Source organism: Schistocerca nitens, chromosome 4, assembly GCF_023898315.1.
Source record: "Schistocerca nitens isolate TAMUIC-IGC-003100 chromosome 4, iqSchNite1.1, whole genome shotgun sequence".
Classification (NCBI taxonomy): domain Eukaryota; kingdom Metazoa; phylum Arthropoda; class Insecta; order Orthoptera; family Acrididae; genus Schistocerca; species Schistocerca nitens.
This window is the reverse complement of record NC_064617.1, coordinates 51,668,993-51,695,668: the sequence shown is the minus strand read 5'-3', so window position 1 is coordinate 51,695,668 and position 26,676 is coordinate 51,668,993.

Genomic DNA, 26,676 nt, shown 5'->3' with positions numbered 1-26,676 from the left:
CAACCTAACATGAATCTTACGCACTTGGAGTGGGCAATGATGTAAGTCGGGTTGCGTAGCATAAGGTGAATGAATTATTCTTAGACCACTTTTATTTGGCCTACCCTGTAGTTTAATCCCAGGACGCCTATTCGCTGCTTCATTTCTTTTTTTATCCTACATCTTAGTTTTACAATTATGTCCTGCTGCCCTATTTTCGTTCAAAGTTGTCGGGCTAGCTAGTATATGGCATTTTGAATACGTCATGAGATTCACCTGGAGAACTGTGGTAATGTCTTACAATTTATAACTGATTTTAGCTTTAATTACGCATCGAGAGCCTGAATTGATCGATGATTAACAAAGGAAAAAATCATGACGAAGAGTCTCTGTTTCCTTAGCCGTAACCGGAAACATAATTCTCCTCTCCGCTGACTTCGTGACGCGCAATCACTTCTTCTGACTCTCGTCTAGTAGACGTCTAGCGTGTACTGCTTCACTGCATCACCACATAATATCACAAATTCATTATCACGAGGGAGTTTCAGAGTGTGAACCAAAAAACGTGTTAGTGACTGCGAAATTATGAAGGATCAGACGCTCCACACCATTTAATATCAACCATGAGAATGTCCTCTTCCACTCTCTTTCAGCACAAAAATGCAAAAATATTTTCACACGCAAAAATTTTGATGAGCACAACAGAATGAGAATTGAGGGAGCTGGTTCCCAACAATAGATCCCTAGACATGACTCCCTGGAGAATCGCATTTTCGCGCACTGTTTTTTGGAACGTATTGTAACTGTGAGCTATCGTGCACGGACCAATCACAGGGTTCTGAGATTGGCTTTTCTGAAATACCTGACCATTTATATTCACAATGAAAGAGTCTGAAATGTAAATTATTTTTAACATCATCAGTTCATATAAGTATGAATATTTTTTTCACTATTCCTAACACGTAACTTTCTGCACTAGATTCATAGTAATCGCCCCATCGTTAAAAGAATGAGTTTTTCGCATGCATTCAAATTTGCGTTAGCTTTAGGAGTTTGGGCGAGAGGTTTAATGGAATTAAAAGAGCATTTTAGTGCATTTCCTTGTCGGTAGTTGGTTAATTCGGCGGATTCCGAAGACAAAGTGAAACGTGATGACTGTCTGCAGCCGACCGCTGGTGGCCGAGCGGTCCTGGCGCTACAGTCTAGAACCGCGCAACCGCTACGGTCGCAGGTTCGAATCCTGCCTCGGGCATGGATGTGTGTGTTGTCCTTAGGTTAGTTAGGTTTAAGTAGTTCTAAGTTCTAGGGGACTTATGACCTCAGCAGTTGAGTCCCATAGTGCTCAGAGCCATTTGACTGTCTGCAGGTTCTAAAAAGTAAGTGCAACCTGGAAAGAACGATGCGAACCTCAACAAATTTAAAAGCATTCATTCGTACTTGGGACGAATGCCTGTTATAGAATAGTAGTGCTTCTGATACACTTTATGTATCACAGCCGACGTGATTTATTTACGAGGTACTCTGATTAATAAATAGTTTGCGCCGACGGGGGGAAATAAACAAACATCGAAATCCTGCTTGTAATTGAAATAGCTGCTTCCTCTGTCGTTTGGATACTGAAGAATTATATTTTTCTGTCCAGATCCTTGAAACTGAGCGGGAAATTGCACCTCAGTTCAAAATCCCACGCAAAGATCTACGATTCAGAATCCAACGATCTTCTCCAAAACTTGGAGAGTGACGATACTCGTAAGTAAAAAAGAAACTAAAAAATCTAACGAAATCCTTTTGAGAAAATATGACCCTCTTCCAATCCTGCACCACACAGGCACATAAAAATATACACACGATCGCCGATGTGATTTGACTGACGTACATGTAATGGGACAGTTATTACGCTTTCAGTGCCTTCATTTCATACACACCAACAGAGTTGCATATTCAGAAATAAATACGTGTTAGCACATTGTTCGAGTGTTGACTGTAAACTCTAAATATCAAATAAATGTTTAGCTTCTAAAGGAAAAAATATAGAGTTGCAATCACCTTAGCTTAAAGTGGTTTCCCAGTGATTTCACCAGAGTGGAAAACTTCTGAGATGATATAAATGTTGAGCTTGATCTTCAAATTGGGATAGATCACCCTAGTACCTTGAATTCCACGAATCAGAACTAATCTTGTCGCCCGATGTACAGGGTGATTCCAAAATCAACTTTAAAAATGTGTATTTAATGAAAGAAACATAATATAACCTTCTGTTATACATCATTACAAAGAGTATTTAAAAAGGTTTTTTTTCACTCAAAAACAAGTTCAGGGATGTTCAATATGGCCCCCTCCAGACACACGAGCAATATCAACCCGATACTCCAACTCGTTCCACACTCTCTGTAGCATATCAGGCGTAACAGTTTGGATAGCTGCTGTTATTTCTCGTTTCAAATCATCAATGGTGGCTGGGAGAGGTGGCCGAAACACCATATCCTTAACATACCCCCATAAGCAAAAAATCGCACGGGGTAAGATCAGGGCTTCTTGGAGGCCAGTGATGAAGTGCTCTGTCACGGGCTGCCTGGCGGCCGATCCATCGCCTCGGGTAGTTGACGTTCAGGTTTCATAACTAACCTTTTTCGTAGGACTCTCCATACAGTTGATTTTGGAATTTGCAGCTCTCTGCTAGCTCTGCGAGTCGATTTTCCTGGGCTGCGAACAAATGCTTGCTGGATGCGTGCTACATTTTCATCACTCGTTCTCGGCCGTCCAGAACTTTTCCCTTTGCACAAACACCCATTCTCTGTAAACTATCAGGAGGTTTAACACCATACTTCGTTCGAAATGCACGCTGAACAACTGTCGTCGATTCACTTCTGCCGTACTCAATAACACAAAAAGCTTTCTGTTGAGCGGTCGCCATCTTAGCATCAACTGACGCTGACGCCTAGTCAACAGCGCCTCAAGCGAACAAATGTACAACTAAATGAAACTTTATAGCTCCCTTAATTCGCCGACAGATAGTGCTTAGCTCTGCCTTTTATCGTTGCAGAGTTTTAATTTCCTAAAGTTGTGGTATTCTTTTTGAATCACCCTGTATACTGTTTCTGTATTTTGTATTTTCCTTCGCTGTCGGTTTCCCAACGGTATTACTTCACGAGTATACGTGTTAGCCAGGAATTACTTACCATCTTATATCTTCCATAAGGCGTACCCTTGCATTACGCAAAACTGATTATTTATCTCAGTACTGCCTCTTATTTCCACGATTTCGTCTTTGTCTCTAAATATACCAGCTGTCGCGACAGTTTCAGCTAGGAAAGCGGACATTTTGTTCACTAGAAGAGCGTGAAATGTTCTATCATTGTATGAATGGGAACCACCCATGCGCGCATGTCCAGGGAATCGGGAGCATCTTCGTTCATATCTTTTCTTGTGTGTGAGGCAAACACAAGCGCACGACGATTACGTGCAAATCGCACAGGCGTAGCACACCTTCTGTGTGTGTGTGTGTGTGTGTGTGTGTGTGTGAAAGAGAGAGAGAGAGAGAGAGAGAGAGAGAGAGAGGGAGGGAGGAGAGAGAGATGGAACGTGTTCATGCCTGCGTGCGGTACCATTCATCAAGTGCTCTGGGGTGCCAGCTTCCACCTATACATAAATAACGCCGTCTTATCGAAGAGCCGTCTGCGCAACAGCTGTGGCCGATACCGATGAGTTACGCGGCATTCTCCTGACACCTCGTGCATGCAGATACCGTTATTTACTTGCTTGCCGACTCTGCTGCCGTGGCCTCTCGCACCGAAATGTCTTACGGGGCCGTATTTATGTTAGGCAACGGGTTGCATTATGAGTGGCCGGTCTATATATACACATCGTTCTTTTCAGTACACTCACGGAGGAACAATATTGCCAATACGGGGAATTATTATTCCGAATCAAGTATCGAATATATCATGCTGGGTCTTCGTGTGGAGGAACTCTGGGCTCGGCTGAAAACGAATGTGTTTCCTGATGTTGGTTGGAATACTCTCACAGCGTGTAACTGTTCAATAGCTTCTTGCTTGGTGGAGAGTCATTTCCTTTAAGGGGCTCCGGAAAGGCTCAAAATCATGAAAAGTTCAATTTTTACTTTTTTGCGTTTTCTGAATCTGCAGACTATTACCTTTTAATAGATATATAATTTATTCAATTCCGGAGACTACAACTATTTTTAAATTTTTTTTGAAATGTGTTCTACATGGGCGTGACCCACTGTGGCGCTGTTAAACTGCTGTCAAATGGTGTTATTATTAACGACCGTGTTCATCAGGTACATTTTAGTGATGTGAGATAAAGTATGTGTTGTGGCTAACCTGTGATGGTTCAATATATATCGCTGGTGTGATTGTCGATTGTTTCATGTTTATTTACTCTGTCGTTATCTCGAAAATATTCGTAATTAATTCTGTTTCTTGAGTCTCTGTTTTGTTGAAGTATAATAATGAGTAAAAGTAAAGTTATTAGAAATCCTCTGAAGGCTTTTAAGAAAAGGAGAAATGTTGGAAAGCCAAAGGTATGTGTTATTACTGTAAACAATAAAGACGATGAAAATCCCCAACATAGCTTGTGTCCCAAAGAAGAAGACAGTTGGTGTAAATATAACAAAGGATTGCTAACTGGTGAAGTGTACACTCATAAGCATAGTCTGCCTCATGCAATAATGGAGGTGATAAAACCTATTTTCAGAGACTTAGCAGCACCTGAACTGTTGAAAAAGTGTATTCACGGAAAAACTCAAAACCCCAATGAAAGTGTAAATAGTGTTATATGGTCGAGAATCCCCAAGACTGTATTTGTTGGAATAGAAACACTTCACTTTGGTGTGTATGATGCTGTTGCGACTTTCAATGTGGCAACATTGTAAGGTGCAAGGTATTTAGAAATATGGGAATGAAGATAGGTTCTAACATGGTACGAGTGATGCTTGCTTTAGACAAGGAACGCCTTCGGGCTGCAGACAGGGCTGTAAAGAGTCTAGAAATACAAGCAAGAGTAAACAGGAGGAGGAACAAGAGGAAGCTGGAGGAGGAGTTTGCAGAGGATGAAGATAATCCATCCTATGGACCTGAAATGCACTAAAAAGTTAATCCAATCTTTGTTGCTCGATTCCTAAAACTTTTATTTTCTCATACTAATTACACGTTTTCTAAGGATCTTCCAAACATATTTGTTTCAAACTTTCAGTAAATGTTACACAGTACCTTCTGCATAATTTAACACAGCCTTTTTCCAAAAAACTGTATATTTTTGAATATATAAATAAAAAATTGCAAAAAAAATGTTGTGAATTTTCATTACAATTGAAAAAAAATCATCTTTAATAACTGAACTAAAATTTTGTAAAATCCCTGTGTTAAGTTGTAGCCCATATTCCAATAAATAATCTGTAAAAAGTTCAACTTCCTACTTCAAATACTTTGTGAGGAAAGATGTAATTTATAAGCGTTATTTTAACATTGCAAGTATAAGGCGTTCCGGAGCCCCTTAAGTGATGTACCTCCACCATGTGCCGAGTGTGTGAGAAAATTTTGGAAATTAGTGGTACGATCTTATGGGACCAAACTGCGGAGGTCATCGGTCTCTAAGCTTACACCCTACTCAATCTAACTTAAACTAACTTACGCTATGGACAAGACACACACTCACGCCCGAGGGAGGACTCGAACCTCCGACGGGGGAGCCGCTCGGACCGTGACAAGGCGCCACAGACCGCGCGGGTACCCATGCGGCGTGAGAAAATTAACCAGAATTTCTCGTCTCTGGACTGCGTAGGGAAATCGAACTCCTCCCTATTCCCAGAGGGATCTAAACCGATTAATTAATTAACTGCGGAGGCAGGCAGGAGTAACAGCACTCGAAGAAATAAGTTATCATTTAAATATTCCCGTATTACAACTAGGAATGTTCACGTTGTGATAAATAGCCTTTACAGAACTATGTTTGCAGCCAAGAGCTCAGTGCAGACAAACAGAACACACTTAAAGGCAAACAGGAATTGTCAGTAAATAACTAAACAGTAGTGGATACTGAGTGGCCTAAAACATGCCGCTGCTACGGGAGCTAATTTTGATCTCCACCCTGCAGACGCTGTTGGGGAAGAGATTTCGAGGTAAGTCAGAGAGAGCAGCGTGAGGTCAGAGGTGGCGATGCGGAGTGTTGCTTGCTGTTACAACGCTCCTACCCGAAACAGCTGCTAGAGCCGCGTTAAAACGGAGGCGCTTTGTCGCATGCGTCACAAGGCGTCTTGGGCCTAGGTGTTTTTTTTTTTTCTTTTATCACAATTTTTCTCACTGGTCAGATTCGGCCAGCCACAAATTCCTCTCCTGTGCCATCCCTTTCATCTCAGAGTAGCAACTGCAATCTACGTAGCCGGCCGCGGTGGTCTAGCGGTTCTAGGCGCTCAGTCCGGAACCGCGCGACTGCTACGGTCGCAGGTTCGAATCCTGCCTCGGGCATGGATGTATGTGATGTCCTTAGGTTAGTTAGGTTTAACTAGTTCTAAGTTCTAGGGGACTAATAACCTCAGAAGTTGAGTCCCATAGTGCTCAGAGCCATTTTTTTGCAATCTACTTTCTCAGTTATTTGCTGGTTGTATTCCAGTCTATTTCCCTCTACAATTATTACCCTCTACAGTTCCCTCTAGTACCATGGAAGCTACTCTCTGATACCTCAACAGATGTCCTATCATCCTGTCCCTTCTCCTCTCCAGTGTTTTCAACATATTCCTTTCCTACCCGATTCTGCGGAGAACCTTCTTCTCCCTTATCTTACCAGTCCACCTAATTTCCACTACTCCTCTGTAGCACCATATCTCAAAAGATTCGATTCTCTTCTAATCCGGTTTTCCCTCAGTCCATGTCTCATTAGCATACTATGCTGTGCTCCAAACGTACATCCTCTGAAATTCATTCCTCAAAGTAAGATATTCTCTTAGCCAGGAATGCCCTTTTTTCCAGTGCTAGTCTGCTTCTTATGTCTTCCTTGTTCCGTCAGTCATGAGCTATTTTGCTCCATAAGTAGCAGAATTCCCTTACTTTATTTCATGATCCTAGAATCTGATGTTAAGTTTCTCCCTCTCATTACTTTTCTCTCTCTTCGATTTCTCTCAATCCATATGCTGTACTCATTAGACTGTCCACTCGTTGCAGCAGATCCTGTAATTCTTCTTCACTTTCACCCAGGATAGCAGTGTCATCAGCAAACCTCATCATTAACATCCCTTCACCCTGAATTTTAATCTCACTCTTGAACTACCTTTTATTTCCCCCATTGTTTCTTGGATGCATAGATTGAACAACATCGGCAAAAGACTACACCCCTGCCTTGTATCCTGTTCAATCCAATCTACACTCCTGGAAATGGAAAAAAGAACACATTGACACCGGTGTGTCAGACCCACCATACTTGCTCCGGACACTGCGAGAGGGCTGTACAAGCAATGATCACACGCACGGCACAGCGGACACACCAGGAACCGCGGTGTTGGCCGTCGAATGGCGCTAGCTGCGCAGCATTTGTGCACCGCCGCCGTCAGTGTCAGCCAGTTTGCCGTGGCATACGGAGCTCCATCTCAGTCTTTAACACTGGTAGCATGCCGCGACAGCGTGGACGTGAACCGTATGTGCAGTTGACGGACTTTGAGCGAGGGCGTATAGTGGGCATGCGGGAGGCCGGGTGGACGTACCGCCGAATTGCTCAACACGTGGGGCGTGAGGTCTCCACAGTACATCGATGTTGTCGCCAGTGGTCGGCGGAAGGTGCACGTGCCCGTCGACCTGGGACCGGACCGCAGCGACGCACGGATGCACGCCAAGACCGTAGGATCCTACGCAGTGCCGTAGGGGACCGCACCGCCACTTCCCAGCAAATTAGGGACACTGTTGCTCCTGGGGTATCGGCGAGGACCATTCGCAACCGTCTCCATGAAGCTGGGCTACGGTCCCGCACACCGTTAGGCCGTCTTCCACTCACGCCCCGACATCGTGCAGCCCGCCTCCAGTGGTGTCGCGACAGGCGTGAATGGAGGGACGAATGGAGACGTGTCGTCTTCAGCGATGAGAGTCGCTTCTGCCTTGGTGCCAATGATGGTCGTATGCGTGTTTGGCGCCGTGCAGGTGAGCGCCACAATCAGGACTGCATACGACCGAGGCACACAGGGCCAACACCCGGCATCATGGTGTGGGGAGCGATCTCCTACACTGGCCGTACACCACTGGTGATTGTCGAGGGGACACTGAATAGTGCACGGTACATCCAAACCGTCATCGAACCCATCGTTCTACCATTCCTAGACCGGCAAGGGAACTTGCTGTTCCAACAGGACAATGCACGTCCGCATGTATCCCGTGCCACCCAACGTGCTCTAGAAGGTGTAAGTCAACTACCCTGGCCAGCAAGATCTCCGGATCTGTCCCCCATTGAGCATGTTTGGGACTGGATGAAGCGTCGTCTCACGCGGTCTGCACGTCCAGCACGAACGCTGGTCCAACTGAGGCGCCAGGTGGAAATGGCATGGCAAGCCGTTCCACAGGACTACATCCAGCATCTCTACGATCGTCTCCATGGGAGAATAGCAGCCTGCATTACTGCGAAAGGTGGATATACACTGTACTAGTGCCGACATTGTGCATGCTCTGTTGCCTGTGTCTATGTGCCTGTGGTTCTGTCAGTGTGATCATGTGATGTATCTGACCCCAGGAATGTGTCAATAAAGTTTCCCCTTCCTGGGATAATGAATTCACGGTGTTCTTATTTCAATTTCCAGGAGTGTATTTATTCTTGGTCCTCCAGTCTTATTGTTCCCTTTTTGTTCTTGTATATGTTGTATATTACCCGTATTCTCAGAATTTCGAACATCTTTCACCTTTTTACATTGCCGAACACTCTTCAGGTCGGCAAATCCTATGAGTGTCTTGATTTTTCTTCAGCCTTGCTTCGATTGCCAACAGCAATGTCAGAACTGCCTCCCTTGTCCCTTTACCTTTCCTAAAGCCACACTTAAAGTGTCTGGCAGAGGATTCAATGAATGACCTTCATGCTGTCTCTCTACTGTTCCACTCTCGAAAGGAGAATTTTTTCTGTGCGAGCCCTGATTTCTGATCATTTCTCCCAATGTAGGTGGGTGCCCACAGAATGTTTTCGCAATCGGAGGAGAAAAATGGTGATTGAAATTTCATGAGAAGTTCCCGTCGCAACGAAAAACGCCTTTGTTTTAATGATTACCACTCCAATTCACGTATCATGTCTGTGCCACTATCTCCCCTACTTCGCGATAATACAAAACGAGCTGCCCTTTCTCGTACTTTTTCGATGTCATCCGTGAGTCCCATCTGATGCTGATGCCACGCCGCAATACTCCAGAATAGGGCGGACCAGTGTGGTGTAAGCAGTCTCTTTAGTAGACCTGTTGCACCATCTAAGTCTTCTGCCAATGAATCGCAGCCTTAGGTTGGCTTGACCCACAACATTATCTATGTGATCGTTCCAATTTAGGGTATTCGTAATTGTAATCCCTAAGTATTTAGTAGCATTTACAGCCTTCAGATTTGTGTGACATATCGCGTAATCGAAATTTAGCGGATTTCTTTTAGTACTCATGTGAAAAACATCGCACTTTTCTTTATTCAGGGTCAATTGCCACTTTTCGCACCATACAGATATCTTATCTAAATCATTTTACAATTCGTTTTGGACATCTGATGACATTACAAGACGGTAAATGACAGCATCATCTGCAAGCAATCTTTGGCGGCTGCTGAGATTGTCTCCTATGTTGTTAATACAGATCAGGAACAATAGAGAGACTGTAACACTTCCTTGGGGAACGCCGGATATTATTTCTGTTTTACTCGATGACTTTCCGTCTATTACCACGAACTGTGACCTTTCCGACAGGACATCACGAATCCAGTCACACATCTGAGGTGATACTCCATAGGCAAACTGTTTAGTTAGAAGACGCTTGTGAGGAACTATGTCGAAAGCCTTGTGAAAAATCTAAAAATATGTATAAATTTGACATCCCCTGCCGATAGCACTCATTACTTCATGAGTATAAACAGCTAGTTGTGTTTCGCAAGAACGATATTTTCTGAATCCGTGGTGACTACGTGTCAATAAATCGTTTTCTTCGAGGTACTTCATAATGTTCGAATACAGTATATGTTCCAAAACTCTACTGCAAATCGACGTTAGTGATATGGGCCTGTAATTCAACGGATTACTCCTACTTACCTTTTTGGGTATTGGTGTGACTGGAGCAAATGTCCAGTCTTTATGTACGGATCTTTCTGTGAGACAGCGGTTGCACATAATTGCTAAATATGGAGCTATTGTATCACCGTACTCTGAAAGGAATCTGAGTGGTATACAGTCTGGACCGGAGGTCTTGCCTTTATTAAGTGATTTAAGATGCTTTGCGACACAGAGGATATCTATTTCTATATTTCTCATCTTAGCAGTTGTTCATGATTGGAATTCAGGAATATTTACTTCGTCTTCTTTGGTGAAGGAGTCTCGGAATATCGTGTTTAATAACTGTGCTTTAGAGGCACTGTCATCAATGACTTCAGCGTTGTTATCGCGCAGTGAAGGTATTGATTACGTCTTTCCACTGGTATGCTTTATGTATGACCTAAATCTCTTTGAGTTTTCTGCCAGGTTTCGAGACAGATTTTCGTTGTGGAATATATTGAAAGCATCTCGCATTGAATTACGCGCTGTATTTCGAACTTCAGCAAAACTTTGCCAGTCTTGGGGATTTTGCGTTCTTTTAAATTTGGCATGCATCAACTTTTAAGTTGACTGTGTGATAATTCTCGTACTTGGGATGCTGCAACCTTCGGAAATTTGTAGATGATGATTTCCATAATGTTTGATAGTATATCGCCAGCCTAAAATATTCTACGTACCAACGTGAATAATCGTTTTGCTGCCACTTTCCGCAATGATTTTAGAAATTCCGATGGAATGTAATCTATCCCTCTGCCTTATTTGATCTTAAGACGTCCAAAGCTCTTTTAAATTCAGATCCTAATACTGGATCCCCTATCTCTTCTGTCACGTCATCAGACAAGCCTTCCCCATGAAACAGGTCTTCAGTGTATTGTTGCCACCCCCCCGCTCTGTCGACCGCAGCTCGTGGTCTAATGGATAGCGTCGCTACCGCTGCTTTAGGGGATCCGGGCTTCGAGTTCCAGACGGGTTGGAGATTTTCTCTGACGGGAACAGGGTGTTTTTGTTGTCCTCATCATTTCACCAACATTATCATCATTCGTGACATTGGCTAGATTGGACTATGTAAAAAAACGGAGTTTGAAAAATATTGCGACCTCATGCGGCGCCGATGACCGTACAATTGAGCGCCCCACAAACCAAACATCATCATCATCACCATCCACTCTCTCCTGTGCATTTAACGGTGGAATTGTCATTGGGCTCTCCATGTTAGAGCCCTTGCTTTTAATTTCATCAAAGGTTGTTTTGAGTTTTCTATATGCTGAGTGCATTCATCCGACAATCATTTCTTTTTTCGTTTATTTTGTATTTATGCAGCAATTTTGCCTTGCCTTCCTTGCACCAGGTGTTTATTTCGTTCCTAAGTGACATGTATTTTTGCACTCCTGAATTTTCATGAACATCTTTATACTGCCATCTTCCGTCGATCAAGTGATGTATTTCTTCTGTTATCCGTGGTTTCTTCGTAGTTACCTTCCTCGCAGCTACGGCTTTTTTTCCAGCATCTGTGACTGCTCTTTTTAGAGATTTCTATCCCTCATCAACTGAACTGCCTACTGAGCTATTCATTATCGTAGTATATATAGCCTCAGAGAACTTCAAGAGCATTTCGTCATTCCTTATGACGTCCATATTCGCCTTCTTCGGCATTGATTTTTCCTGTGTAGTCTGCTAAACTTTATCCAACTCTTTATCATTACTGACTTGTGATCTGAGTTTGTATCTCTTTCTGTGTAAGCCTTACAGTCTAGTAGCTGATTTTTTCACCATCAAGTAATCTAATTGAAATCTTCCTGTGTCTCGCGGTTTTTTTCCAAGTATACCTCCTTCTCCCCCCCCCCCCCCCCCCCAATGAACCATGGACCTTGCCGTTGGTGGGGAGGCTTGCGTGCCTCAGCAATACAGATAGCCGTACCGTAGGTGCAACCACAACGGAGAGGCCAGACAAACGTGTGGTTCCTGAAGAGGGGCAGCAGCATTTTCAGTAGTTGCAGGGGCAACAGTCTGGATGATTGACTGATCTGGCCTTGTAGCACTAACCAAAACAGCCTTGCTGTGCTGGCACTGCGAATGGTTCAAAGCAAGGGGAAACTACAGCCGTAATTTTTCCCGAGGGCATGTAGCTTTACTCTATGGTTAATGATGATGGCGTCCTCTTGGGTAAAATATTCCGGAGGTAAAAAGTCCCCCATTCGGATTTCCGGGCGGGGACTACTCAAGAGGACGTCATTATCAGGAGAAAGAAAACTGGCGTTCTATGGATCGGAGCGTGGAAAGTCAGATCCCTTAATCGGGCAGGTAGATTAGAAAATTTAAAAAGGGAAATGGATAGGTTAAAGTTAGATATAGTGAAATTAGTGAAGTTCGGTGGCAGGAGGAACAAGACTTTTGGTCAGGCGAATACAGGGTTATAAATACAAAGTCAAATAGGGGTAATGCAGGAATAGGTTTAATAATGAATAAAAAAATAGGAATGCAGGTAAGCTACTACAAACAGCATAGTGAACGCATTATTGTGGCCAAGATAGACCGAAGCCCACGCCTACTACAGTAGTACAAGTTTATATGCCAACTAGCTCTGCAGATGACGATGAAATTGAAGAAATGTATATCGAAATATAAGAAATTTTTCAGATAGTGAAGGGAGACGAAAATTTAATAGTCATGGATGACTGAAATTCGGTAGTAGGAACAGCGACAGAAGGAAACGTAGTAGGTGAATATGGATTGGGGCTAAGAAATGAAAGAGGAAGGCGCCTGGTAGAATTTTGCACAGAACATAAGTTAATCATAGCTAACACTTGGTTTAAGAATCATAAAAAAGATTGTATACATGGAAGAAGCCTGGAGATACTGACAGATTTCAGATAGATTATATAATGGTAAGACAGAGATTTAGGAACCAGGTTTTAAATTGTAAGACATTTCCGGGAGCAGATGTGGACTCTGACCACAATCTATTGGTTATGAACTGTAGATTAAAACTGAAGAAACTGCGAAAAGGTGGGAATTTAAGGAGATGGGACCTGGATAAACTGACTAAACCAGAGGTTGTACAGTGTTTCAGGGAGAGCGTAAGGTTGGTTGGTTGGTTGTTTGGGGAAGGAGACCAGACAGCGTGGTCATCGGTCTCATCGGATTAGGGAAGGATGGGGAAGGAAGTCGGCCGTGCCCTTTCAGAGGAACCATCCCGGCATTTGCCTGGAGTGATTTAGGGAAATCACGGAAAACCTAAATCAGGATGGCCAGACGCGGGATTGAACCGTCGTCCTCCCGAATGCGAGTCCAGTGTCTAATCACTGCGACACCTCGCTCGGTAGAGCGTAAGGGAACAAATGGCAGGAATAGGGGCGAGAAATACAGTAGAAGAGGAATGGGTAGCTTTGAGGGATGAAGTAGTGAAGGCAGCAGAGGATCAAGTAGGTAAAAAGGCGAGGGCTAGTAGAAATCCTTGGGTAACAGAAGAAATATTGGATTTAATTGATGAAAGGAGAAAATATAAAAATGCAGTAAATGAAGCAGGCAAAAAGGAATACAAACATCTCAAAAGTGATATCGACAGGAAGTGCAAAATGGCTAAGCAGGGATGGCTAGAGCACAAATGTAAGGATGTAGAGGCTTATCTCACTAGGGGTAATATAGATACTGCCTACAGGAAAATTAAAGAGACCTTTGGAGAAAGGAGAACCACTTGCGTGAATATCAAGAGCTTTGATGGGAACCCAGTTCTAAGCAAAGAAGGGAAAGCAGAAAGGTGGAAGGAGTATATAGAGGGTCTATACAAGGGCGATGTACTTGAGGACAATATTATGGAAATGGAAGAGGATGTAGATGAAGATGAAATGGGAGATATGATACTGCGTGAAGAGTTTGACAGAGCACTGAAAGACCTGAGTCGAAACAAGGTCCCAGGAGTAGACAACATTCCATTAAAACTACTGACGGCCTTGGGAGAGCCAGTCCTGACAATGCTCTACCATCTGGTGAGCAAGATGTATGAGACAGACGAAATTCCCTCAGACTTCAAGAAGAATATAATAATTCCTTAGCATACTGGACTCACAGTCGGAAGGACGACGGTTCAATCCCACGTCCGGCCATCCTGATTTAGATTTTCTGTGATTTTCCTAAATCACACCAGGCAAATGCCGGGATGGTTCCTTTGAAAGGGCACGGCCGACTTCCTTCCGCATCCTTACCTAATCCTATGAGACCGATAACCTCGCTGTTTGGTCTCTTACCCCAAACAACCTACCAACCAATATAGTAATTCCAATCCCAATGAAAGCAGGTGTTGACAGATGTCAAAATTACGAACTATCAGTTTAATAAGTCGCGGCTGCAAAATACTAAAGCGAATTCTTTACAGACGAATGGAAAAACTAGTAGAAGCCGACCAAGGGGAAGATCAGTTTGGATTCCGTAGAAATATTGGAACACGTGAGGCAATACTGACCTCACGACTTATCTTAGAAGAAAGATTAAGGAAAGGAAAACCTACGTTTCTAGCATTTGTAGACTTAGAGAAAGCTTTAGACAATGTTGACTGAATACTCTCTTTCAAATTCTGAGGGTGGCAGGGGTAAAATATAGGGCGCGAAAGGCTATTTACAATTTGTATAGAAACCAAATGGCAGTTATAAGAGTTGAGGGGCATGAAAGGGAAGCAGTGGTTGGGAAGGGAGTGAGACATAGTTGTAGCCTCTCCCTGATGTTATTCAATCTGTATATTGAGCAAGCAGTGAAGGAAACAAAAGAAAAATTCGGAGTAGGTATTAAAATCCATGGAGAAGAAATAAAAAGTTTGAGGTTCGCCGATGACATTGTAATTCTGTCAAAGACAGCAAAGGACTTGGAAGAGCAGTTGAACGGAATGGATAGTGTCTTGAGAGGAGGATATAAGATGAACATCAACAAAAGAAAAACGAGGATAATGGAATGTAGTCAAATTAAATCGGGTGATGCTGAGGGAATTAGATTAGGAAATGAGACACTTAAAGTAGTAGATGAGGTTTGCTATGTGGGGAGCAAAATAACTGATGATGGTCGAAGTAGAGAGGATATAAAATGTAGACTGGCAATGGGAAGGAAAGCGTTTCTGAAGAAGAGTAATTTGTTAACATCGAGTACAGATTTAAGTGTCAGGAAGTCGTTTCTGAAGGTTTTTATATGGAGTGTAGCCATGTATGGAAGTGAAACATGGACGATAAATAGGTTAGACAAGAAGAGAATAGAAGCTTTCGAAATGTGGTGCTACAGAAGAATGCTGAAGATTAGATGGGTAGATTACATAACTAATGAGGAGGTTTTGTATAGGATTGGGGAGAAGAGAAGTTTGTGCACAACTTGACTAGAAGAAGGGATCAGTTGGTAGGACATGTTCTGAGGGAGCAAGGGATCACCAATTTGGTACTGGAGGGCAGCGTGGAGGGTAAAAATCGTAGAGGGAGACCAAGAAATGAATACACCAAGCAGATTCAGAAGGATTTAGGTTGCAGTAGGTACTGGGAGATGAAGAAGCTTGCACAGGATAGAGTAGCATGGAGAGCTGCATCAAACCAGTCTCAGGACTGAAGACCACAACAACAACAACCTCCTTCTCTTGTGATTCTTGTACACTGAATTCGCATTAGTAGCTGACATTTACTGCAGAACTCCATTAGTCTTTCTCTTCTCTCTTTCTTATTACGAAGCCCATATTTTTTCCGTAACCCTTTCTTCTACTTCCTCCCCTACAACCTTATCCCAGTCCAGCTGCACTGCCCGCATCTCGTGGTCGTGCGGTAGCGTTCTCCCTTCCCACGCCCGGGTTCCCGGGTTCGATTCCTGGCGGGGTCAGGGATTTTCTCTGCCTCGTGATGGCTGGGTGTTTTGTGCTGTCCTTAGGTTAGTTAGGTTTAAGTAGTTCTAAGGGACTGATGACCATAGCTGTTAAGTCCCACAGTGCTCAGAGCCATTTGAACCATTTTGAGCCAGCTGCACTAGGTAGTGACCGAAAAACTGCAAGGAGCCTCTATGCGGCAAATACTTGGAGCCGAATGCGGTAACCGTTGGCGCCTTACGAGCGTTCCGTCTAACTGGAACTACAGGTATTTGGAGAAGAAGAAAGTGAGGCTGAGAGGACTGTGTTCCTGACTTTTGTGATCCAGGAGTTACCAGGCGTGAATAATTCTCCGACGTCAGGAGTAGATCTCTAGCCAAATGCTGGAAAAGGCAGCGTCCATGTTCTGCTAGAAGATCGAAAGCATATAATGTTGTAAGATGACTATTTTCGATGATGTTATTGGATGTGTTAATATTTGTAAAGTAAAACGACATAGTCGAAGAACCGTGGTCAGAGAAACAGTTGTTAGGTGGTATCTGTGTTTGTGATGGCGTAGAATCTTTCACAGTCAGTAGCGGATAGCTGCGGTGTGCAGCAGACGAGTTTCGTTGAGTGTACAGCTTAATGATGGACGCATTTTTGGAACTATCTGAGTTGCAGATTTATTACGAGGAGGACTGATGATTAACAACAATGGTTGAAGAGCACACGGACATAAAAAAGGTAAGAAGAAGAACAAGGTATTATTTGCTGAGGTAAAAAGTTTATTTTTATTTTTGTAGACTTATATTGCTGGTCCGCTTCACCGTCTTCACAGTCCACTTTTATCAATAATCCTATTGATTGATCTTTTGAGTTAATTTACTGTGCCATGGATGTTATTAAATTAAATGAATTTTCATATTATAGTCTATAATTGTTTGGTTGGTTTTTTTTATTTTTTTTTTATAAGTTCCTTCCTAACTGATATTTCAAAACATAGGTTTGCGTCGTGAGTTTCATTGGCATTCTGTGTCAAGATTATGAACTAAATTTTCCTGTACCAACTGTAGTTAGTTTTTAGCAGTAATTTTTAGCAGTTTCAGAGTCTTGCTGTATTCTGTTTCTGCCATTACTTCATTTTGCAGGTGAGATTCGTAACACGTGATTGGTTTGTTTCCTTTCCGCAGTGCAGGTTCTGTCAGTTTCTTTATTATGCCAGCGCCATACGTCAGTGCAGAAATTTTCGTGTGTTTCAGGATACATTCATATATAGGTCAACATAACAGTTTGATATTTCTTTTTTATATTGAGTTTCTTTTCAAACAGTTCGTACTGACCAATTCTACTGAGAGTGAAATTGTTTGCTCATTTATTTGATTATGAATGAGATCGGTTTTCACACAAACACACTATTATTTTCAATTTCATGTAAATGATGTGGCTTTGTGCGCAACAGCACATTTATGTTGTCAGTTCACATTTCCTGGTTTGTATTTACGATAACACCACACAAGTAAAGACTACTCATCTACTATTCCTCCTTTTGTCAGTACTTTCATATCATGTCAAGGCGCAAGCCGACCCAAGAAGGAACATTTTCTGTACCAAGGTGCTTCTTTAAAGGGAAAGTAACCGTTCAAATTTTTAGTGGATGCAAACGGTCGTCGCCATTTTGGAGAAACTGCTAAGTTCTCTCATAATTATCGTATCAAGGACCCAATCTCTGGATAATTCTGTGCAGCATGTATAGAGTCTAGCTATAAGTCGCTCTCTACTCTCCAGTTTATCTTTCAGGCGAAAATCTGCAGGTAAATGTATGCTGACATCGAAATAAATTTAATATTGAATAGTGAACTACATCAGAACGTTATTTGTAAAGAGGGTGTCAACACTACCTAGGAATATAACCCTCATTCTAACTAATTGGGGCCTCTTTCCTTTTGTTGTTTGATCTCCTGCGAGCGCTCATATGCGGATCGCGGCAGTTGGGAGGCTGGCCTCCATTGTATTTTCATGAGAAGTCCTAGTGCTATGTAGCCACAGAGCCGAAGCGAGTACATTACTTTTAAGAATGAAGTTTATTGGATTCAAATACATCAATTCTTTGACCACATGACATGTTGCACACGCCTCCTGTTGTACTCATCGACAGCGATCTATACCGCCCATCACCCGTGATCTGTATCGGTTGTTGGCAGGGATCTTAAATGAGGTAACTCCGTGCGTCCACAAAGTGTACCTTCTGGAACTTCATTTTCTGCGCCTATTTCACAATTACACTCCTGGAAATGGAAAAAATAACACATTGACACCGGTGTGTCAGACCCACCATACTTGCTCCGGACACTGCGAGAGGGCTGTACAAGCAATGATCACACGCACGGCACAGCGGACACACCAGGAACCGCGGTGTTGGCCGTCGAATGGCGCTAGCTGCGCAGCATTTGTGCACCACCGCCGTCAGTGTCAGCCAGTTTGCCGTGGCATACGGAGCTCCATCACAGTCTTTAACACTGGTAGCATGCCGCGACACCGTGGACGTGAACCGTATGTGCAGTTGACGGACTTTGAGCGAGGGCGTATAGTGGGCATGCGGGAGGCCGGGTGGACGTACCGCCGAATTGCTCAACACGTGGGGCGTGAGGTCTCCACAGTACATCGATGTTGTCGCCAGTGGTCGGCGGAAGGTGCACGTGCCCGTCGACCTGGGACCGGACCGCAGCGACGCACGGATGCACGCCAAGACCGTAGGATCCTACGCAGTGCCGTAGGGGACCGCACTGCCACTTCCCAGCAAATTAGGGACACTGTTGCTCCTGGGGTATCGGCGAGGACCATTCGCAACCGTCTCCATGAAGCTGGGCTACGGTCCCGCACACCGTTAGGCCGTCTTCCGCTCACGCCCCAACATCGTGCAGCCCGCCTCCAGTGGTGTCGCGACAGGCGTGAATGGAGGGACGAATGGAGACGTGTCGTCTTCAGCGATGAGAGTCGCTTCTGCCTTGGTGCCAATGATGGTCGTATGCGTGTTTGGCGCCGTGCAGGTGAGCGCCACAATCAGGACTGCATACGACCGAGGCACACAGGGCCAACACCCGGCATCATGGTGTGGGGAGCGATCTCCTACACTGGCCGTACACCACTGGTGATCGTCGAGGGGACACTGAATAGTGCACGGTACATCCAAACCGTCATCGAACCCATCGTTCTACCATTCCTAGACCAGCAAGGGAACTTGCTGTTCCAACAGGACAATGCACGTCCGCATGTATCCCGTGCCACCCAACGTGCTCTAGAAGGTGTAAGTCAACTACCCTGGCCAGCAAGATCTCCGGATCTGTCCCCCATTGAGCATGTTTGGGACTGGATGAAGCGTCGTCTCACACGGTCTGCACGTCCAGCACGAACGCTGGTCCAACTGAGGCGCCAGGTGGAAATGGCATGGCAAGCCGTTCCACAGGACTACATCCAGCATCTCTACGATCGTCTCCATGGGAGAACAGCAGCCTGCATTGCTGCGAAAGGTGGATATACACTGTACTAGTGCCGACATTGTGCATGCTCTGTTGCCTGTGTCTATGTGCCTGTGGTTCTGTCAGTGTGATCATGTGATGTATCTGACCCCAGGAATGTGTCAATAAAGTTTCCCCTTCCTGGGACAATGAATTCACGGTGTTCTTATTTCAATTTCCAGGAGTGTAGGTAGTCAGTATGTTGGAGCAGTGTGTCTGACAAGAGAGCCCTACGCTCGCCACGGTGGGTGGTTTGCCGCCGTAAGCGTCCCAGCAGTCTCCAGTGTCAGCAGAAAATACTATCGCCGAGTCTCGCTAGTTTGAGCGGGACTGCTTTGGGGAGAATGCGCAGCCCGCATAACCAGGGCTACAGCCTGGTCTGCAGCTACTGAGAACCGGACTGCAACAGACGCGCTCCCTGGCATGCGAGCACACCACGGCTGCCCTACAGACCCTTGAGAATAATTGACCGCTGCAGTACTTTTCTGTTCAACTTCAGGAGGCAGCCTCCTTGGCGCCGTCTCGCCAGTAAGGAAGATTGAGTTACGTTCGCTCCAAGAATGGCTCTGGACAGAGTTCTCGGTACCTACGCCAGACCGGTCATGAAGACAGTGCTCCGGCCTACTGCCAACTTCGTATTTTAAAATCTGCATCCTGTACGCGAAAGCAGGGAAGTTATCTGTGCTTTCCTCTGCGTGGTCATGGATTAGCAGCAATCCTTTCCCATCACACTGGCAACAATAGACTATCCCCTCCATGTAGGTTTTCAGAGCAGGGAGTTAAGGAGCATGAATTTGGATTCTGGTTACTGTGCCCCGGGCCACTGAGGGACGGCCTTATCTATCGTGACCACTCGGTGCTGTTTAAACACTTGTTAGGTATCGGAACTGCAGTGGCGAAGCATACTCTGTGCAGTTCGTTACTTGACTACTTTGCCACGTAACGTGTGCTGCTCATTTTGATTATGCGTAGACTTTGTAGGAAGTATGTTGCTTGATATATTATTTTTGTATATAAGCTTATCTCGGCTTTAATACCTTCATCAATATATCTGAAAAAATATTTTATACAATAAATATTATTTAAAGGTTTTTTACATTGGATATTGTACTCAGTGTAGTATCATATTTCATTACGCCATGGATGAACCTAAGACGAAAGAGAACATTATAATTGCATTATCTCTGATTTTTATGTTGAATGTAATGTTAATGACTCCGATGTTGTTCTTGCTCTGATAAAGACGAAGGGAACTTATAATTGATGATATTACGTATTACAAGTAAGAGCAAAAGTAGATTTCAAGGAAGAAATAAACAATTTCTCATCTCTTATAGGTAATTAGGTGACACTCGAAAGTAAATATTACTCTTTGTAGTCATTCTAATTGATGTAGAAAGTTTCAGCTACACTACGCTAACGTGGAGTTGGAGAGACGCTGGCGAGATTGGTGGACGAACCTGCCAATAAACGCGGCGACTTTTAGCGGACTCAGCAGCACGATACAAGAGCTCTGCCACAGGTCTTTACCAACATATTACCACATCACTAAAAACACAAAAGACGAGTTTAGTTTCAATTTACATTCCAATACACCATTTAAAAAAGCAAAAATTCATGCAAATCTGTCTATAAAGCCATAAAATACAGTAAAAATAACAATATATCGAGTCCTGACATTGTAGACGGACAAATGTCACCCTTGAGTAAACTGTTGCTGTTGTCTGTAGTTGTTGGATATAATTTTTTTTAGTAACATTTTAAAGATGTTTGATGATTTAATGTCGCACATATGTTATTTTGCGCTTCTTATCATTCCGACAGTAATAGAAATTGAAGTTTGACAGCTAGTTGTTTACTCAAAGATATTCATGTTGTTGCGGGTCGTGTATCTGTGAAACTGTTATTGATACGCTTGTTATCTCTGAGGTCTTGTTTATTCGCTATCCTTACATAAAATTTCAATATTTTTTTAAAAAAAACCGTGTGTGCTTCAAATCTGTTTCTTCATTTCTTCATTTATCGTGGGGACGATCCTTAGTGCACGTATATTTCAAATTCCTACAAAATACTCATCATCGGACCTTTTGGGATTTTGTACAGGATTTGTAGTGCGTTTTCAGTGCTGTCAACTTCGCTTTTTCATTGTTGAGGTGTGTAAAAAAAATTACATCCAACAACAACGAACAGCAGCAATAGCTTACTCAAAGCTGACACCTCTTCATCTACAACGTCAGGACGTGAGTACAATGTCCAGCGTAAAAGACCTTTGTAAGCTATATATTATGTAACATATCAGTAAATGAGATTGTTTACGGATGCAGTAAAGACGAAATAAGCTCGTGTACAACAACAAAATATGAAGCAGCACACTAACTCTCTGCATAATGTCCTAGTGTGACATAAAATAATCTGCAGGTCCTATAACAAAGAAACATCGTGATTATATTTGTGACATCTTGTTGAAATGTTGTCCTTAATTACGCGACCTAAGCAGATCTTGTCCACCAGCTCCATACTCTTACTGTGGCCCAATAAAAGCATAACTAACTTATTACTCCATCAAAGAAACGAACATTGAATTCGGTCGTCTTACGTTAATAAGTTAATTTCTTCTGACATTCAGGTCAAAGCAACGAGCATTGCACCCACTCCTGCAACACATTGACTGTTGCTGTGTGGAAGCTGCGAGCACTGCACACGGCTCGAATTGTACCGCACACAGACACACACACACACACGCACACACAAGGCGCGAGAACTGCTGAACTTTTCGCCCTGAAACGGGCGGCCAGACTGATCTTCGGTCTGAGTTCGCGAACTTCGTGTAAGCTGTTGCTCAGCTGTCTTGTAATTGTAGCTCTGTCGTCCCCGTGCATATACTCCAGTATGAGACCTCTTGTTGACAGTATTGAGTCATTCAGAAGAAGCTGCAACATTAATTCAACGAACAAGGCAACAACTATGTGTGCTTGGATAAGCACCTCCTTAAGCACTGTACAAAAAAGTGTGCACTTGTCAGCAGGTTTCATTCTCAATAGGCTCCCTGCGCTACTGAAAACAACTTGAACGATATATCCCAAGTACTCCAACTCACGTTGAAAGTTTTCCTAGTAACCACTCCTTTTATTCTGCATGGGAATCCCTCGCCCTAGCAGAGACGTTGTTTCTATGTGTTATTTATTCCCGTATTCCATTTTTTGGGTTTACTAAATCTTTAATGCTTTGTAATTTTCCTAATCAACGATTTGGAAATTATGTACTGACTCGGTCGGTGGCCTGGTACCTATGGCCCACATGGTTCAACAGAAGCTGATAAATAAATAAGATAATTTTCGCTTGTACAACAAACCCAAGTAGGGGGGTCGCTTGGTGAAAGAATGGAAAATGGCTCTGAGCACTATGGGACTTAACATCTGAGGTCATCAGTCCTTTAGAACTTAGAACTACTTAAACCTAACTAACCTAAGGACATCACACACATCCAGGCCCGAGGCAGGATTCGAATCTGCGACCGTAGCGGTCGCGAGGTTCCAGACTAAAGCGCCTAGAACCGCTCGGCCACTACGTCCGGCCGAAAGAATGCGTGTACACTATATCATACTTGAACAATACGTGAACTGTGATTTGATCGAATAAGTTTTGAGCCGTGTCACATCGGTTATTGAGCTGAAACTATTTCGCGGCTGTCACAAAGTAGGTCATCGTATACAAAAATAAACTGCATAAATAGGGCAATGCGGCTCATTTCGCAGTTAGCACACTCCGCATCTGCAATCCCGTGACATGAAGCTCACGGTAAGAGCTGCAACACTACGGGAGTTATATCACTACCTGGAAAAGATGTGTATAGCATACGGAGACATTATTCTTCAACGTACAGTCGTCAAATACCAGCTTCGTACATCATCGTCACCATTCGCTACCTCGTAATTTAGCAAAACATGTGAGGTGCAACCCAATAAAGAGACTTTTGAAATAGACTCGTGCATAGGATCAAGTTATCAATTGCAAATGTTGTGTATTACATGCATTTTCTTTAAAATAAAATATTGTTCCACTTGTAATTTTAGATCGACAGTACTGTCTCAAATTGCCACAGAAGTGGTAACATGATAAATGTATTGTTTACTCCACATCCCTCCTTATAATTTTCTGTTAATTTACATTCAGTGCATTTGACATGGTCTGAAAATTCTCATTTATCATACAATAAATTAAATTGTCGAGTGAACAGATTTCTAAGCCACATTATACGGCGTGCATGCGGAACGATAATAAACGTACCACAGCAAGCATTGCATTCGACAGCTGGTGTACGTGTTTTTGGAACTGGTTTGTTTACAACAGGGGTGGCCCAGAATTCGGCAACCGAGACGGGCTGTGGATCACTTGCCACAGGCCCCTCCCTTGGCTGCGCACCACCTCACCACACTGTCTGAATATGAGGAGGGGGAAGGGGGTGGGCGGGACCTGAGAACGTGCCGGATTTAAATAGCAATGCCGTCGCAGTACATACAGCTTGGTTTTATATTTCATATTTTTCAATAACATACGGTACAAACGAAACAATTTTTCTGTGTTATTTAATTATTTTTGGCGCACTGACGATATAAGTTTTATCTGGTACCAACTGTCGGCATACAAAAAGACGCAGAAAATTTCACATATTTTCGCACTCTGGTTATTGTGTAATCTTGACTCAGTTTCATAATCTAAAAACGACTTTCACACATATATGATGATAAAAATGTATTACGTTTACACCCTCGATGTGGACATACGGAAACACAGCCAGGGAAAAAAAAATCATAGACCTTCTGGACAGTTGTAACATAAAACAATTTGTCTTCTACACGGGAATTACACCTCACAACAATCAGTTCTACCTTCATATGCATGGGGAACTATTAACTGAAAAGGTAAATGGTCTGAAGAAGAGCTCAGACACAGAGATAAGACTGGCAGTAGCCACAAAACATTTAGAAAACTGTCCTTGTAATTATTTCAAGACCGCAATAACTTACTCAAACCCCGTGTTTTATTTAATGCCAGAGAGTGTAGAAAATGACTGTGGTTCTTGTCAGAATTTGTCCCTTCCACAATGCGATTTTCTTTTGAAAAGAATCGTAGCAAATCAGAAATAAATTGTTTCTCATTTTGCAGTGACTTACGGTGGGCAGTGCGCAGTCAGGTCCACTTAAAATACGAGCTTTACTATTCATTCCATATGTTCTAATTTTTGTTCCTGCTCTTCTTTTTCCTCCATAGATTCAACAATAGCGGTTTTAAATCGAAAAATCATTTCAGGCATGTCCCTCGACTTAACCAATGTACTATGCAATAGTATATACAGTCTCCATATTCTTTGTTGAAATCCGTCGAAAACTACAGCAACTGACAATACAATAATGTCTGCGACTTCAGAAAATTTGATATTCGTACCATCAATTTCACCACATCCACAATGCGTGCAAATTTAGCGCAAAGTACTTCTTGATGTACAGATCGATGGATCCCGTTTGTACATCACCGTAATTTTTTCCTCTCTCATTGTCAACTAAATGTATAAACTCTCTGCGTAGCGTTGTAATGTTATTTCACAGAAAATTAGCAATACCTTTTGATCGCGCAACAGTAAATCGTATTAAAGGTATTGAGAATTTGTGTTCTTCTCTACTGTCATTACCATTCAGTTTTAAACGACAGTCAGGATAGATCACTTGCATGACTCTTTTTGTGCAAACAGCCACTGGGCGTGTGAAATTCTATTATACCTCGAACAAATAACTAATGGCAAACAGCGCTGACACCATGGTTCTGCTGAACTGAAGAATGTCGTATCGATCGAAAAATGCCCACTGCAGTACTAAATGAAATGTCACGCTGCACCGAATTTTTCCAAGAAGTACCGAGCAATGTCGAGACAGGCCGAGTCTTGGCCCACACTCGGTCCACACATCGTGCTGGAGAGGCGGTATGGACAGCCGTGGGCGATCCTGTGTTACGGTACCACGTGAACTTCGTGGATTGCCCACGCCAGTGTATTTGAAGTGACTGAATTCATTTCTGGGCCCATAAATATTTTTAAGTAAACAGCATTAGTTCTACATTCTTGTGGGAACTATACTTCACAAGGACATGATCGTGGATTAAAACTGATCCAGGAACTGCAGAATGAATTTCTTTTATTTCCGCCAATGATCACGAAACTTATGGTCCTTAGACTATCGGTTTTGGTCAACAGCGACCATCTGGAGATCTGGACATATTATAAAACAGATCTGAAGATGGTCAGTGGTGAGCGACCCTTGTAGTCTAATGATCAAAAGTTTTGGGAACTATATTTGTTATTAGGGAATCACGTATGTTTTAACTTTTGACCTTGCTTCTTGTGTGGAAGAGAAGCACATGTGTACAACTTTATAACTTTACCGACTTTGACTTGAAGTGTAATTTTAAGCCGGCCGGAGTGGCCATGCGGTTCTAGGCGCTACAGTCTGGAGCCGAGCGACCGCTCCGGTCGCAGGTTCGAATTGTGCCTCGGCATGGATGTGTGTGATGTCCTTAGGTTAGTTAGGTTTAATTAGTTCTACGTTCTAGGCGACTGATGACCTCAGTAGTTAAGTCGCATAGTGCTCAGAGCCATTTGAACCATTGTAATTTTAATCTCATTCCTTTTCGCTTTAGAATTCCAAACATACAATTAACCAGTCATGACTAACATATATAAGGCTATCAGTGTAACACAATGAGATGAGGCCACCACCACTTGAATACACAGTTATGTATACTGTTGAAGTTTAATAGGGCCATATCGCTATATAATGAGGTCGGCACAGCCACATGGTACCAGTTGACAAACTAGTTGAATGACAAGTAGCGGCTCGGAGATTTGGGTGGGGAGCCAGGGAACGGTTGGGAAAGCGATGTGCTGACCACACGCCTCTCCATACCGCATCCGAACCACGCCACATGGCAAAGGGTGACACGGCGGTCGATCGGCATCGTGTGATCCTCTGATAAGTGGAAGCCCCCAGAGACAGCCAATCGGTTTGGCTCATATGTGACAATTCCCTTGTCGACAACTTAAAGACTAAATTTTTTTGGCTC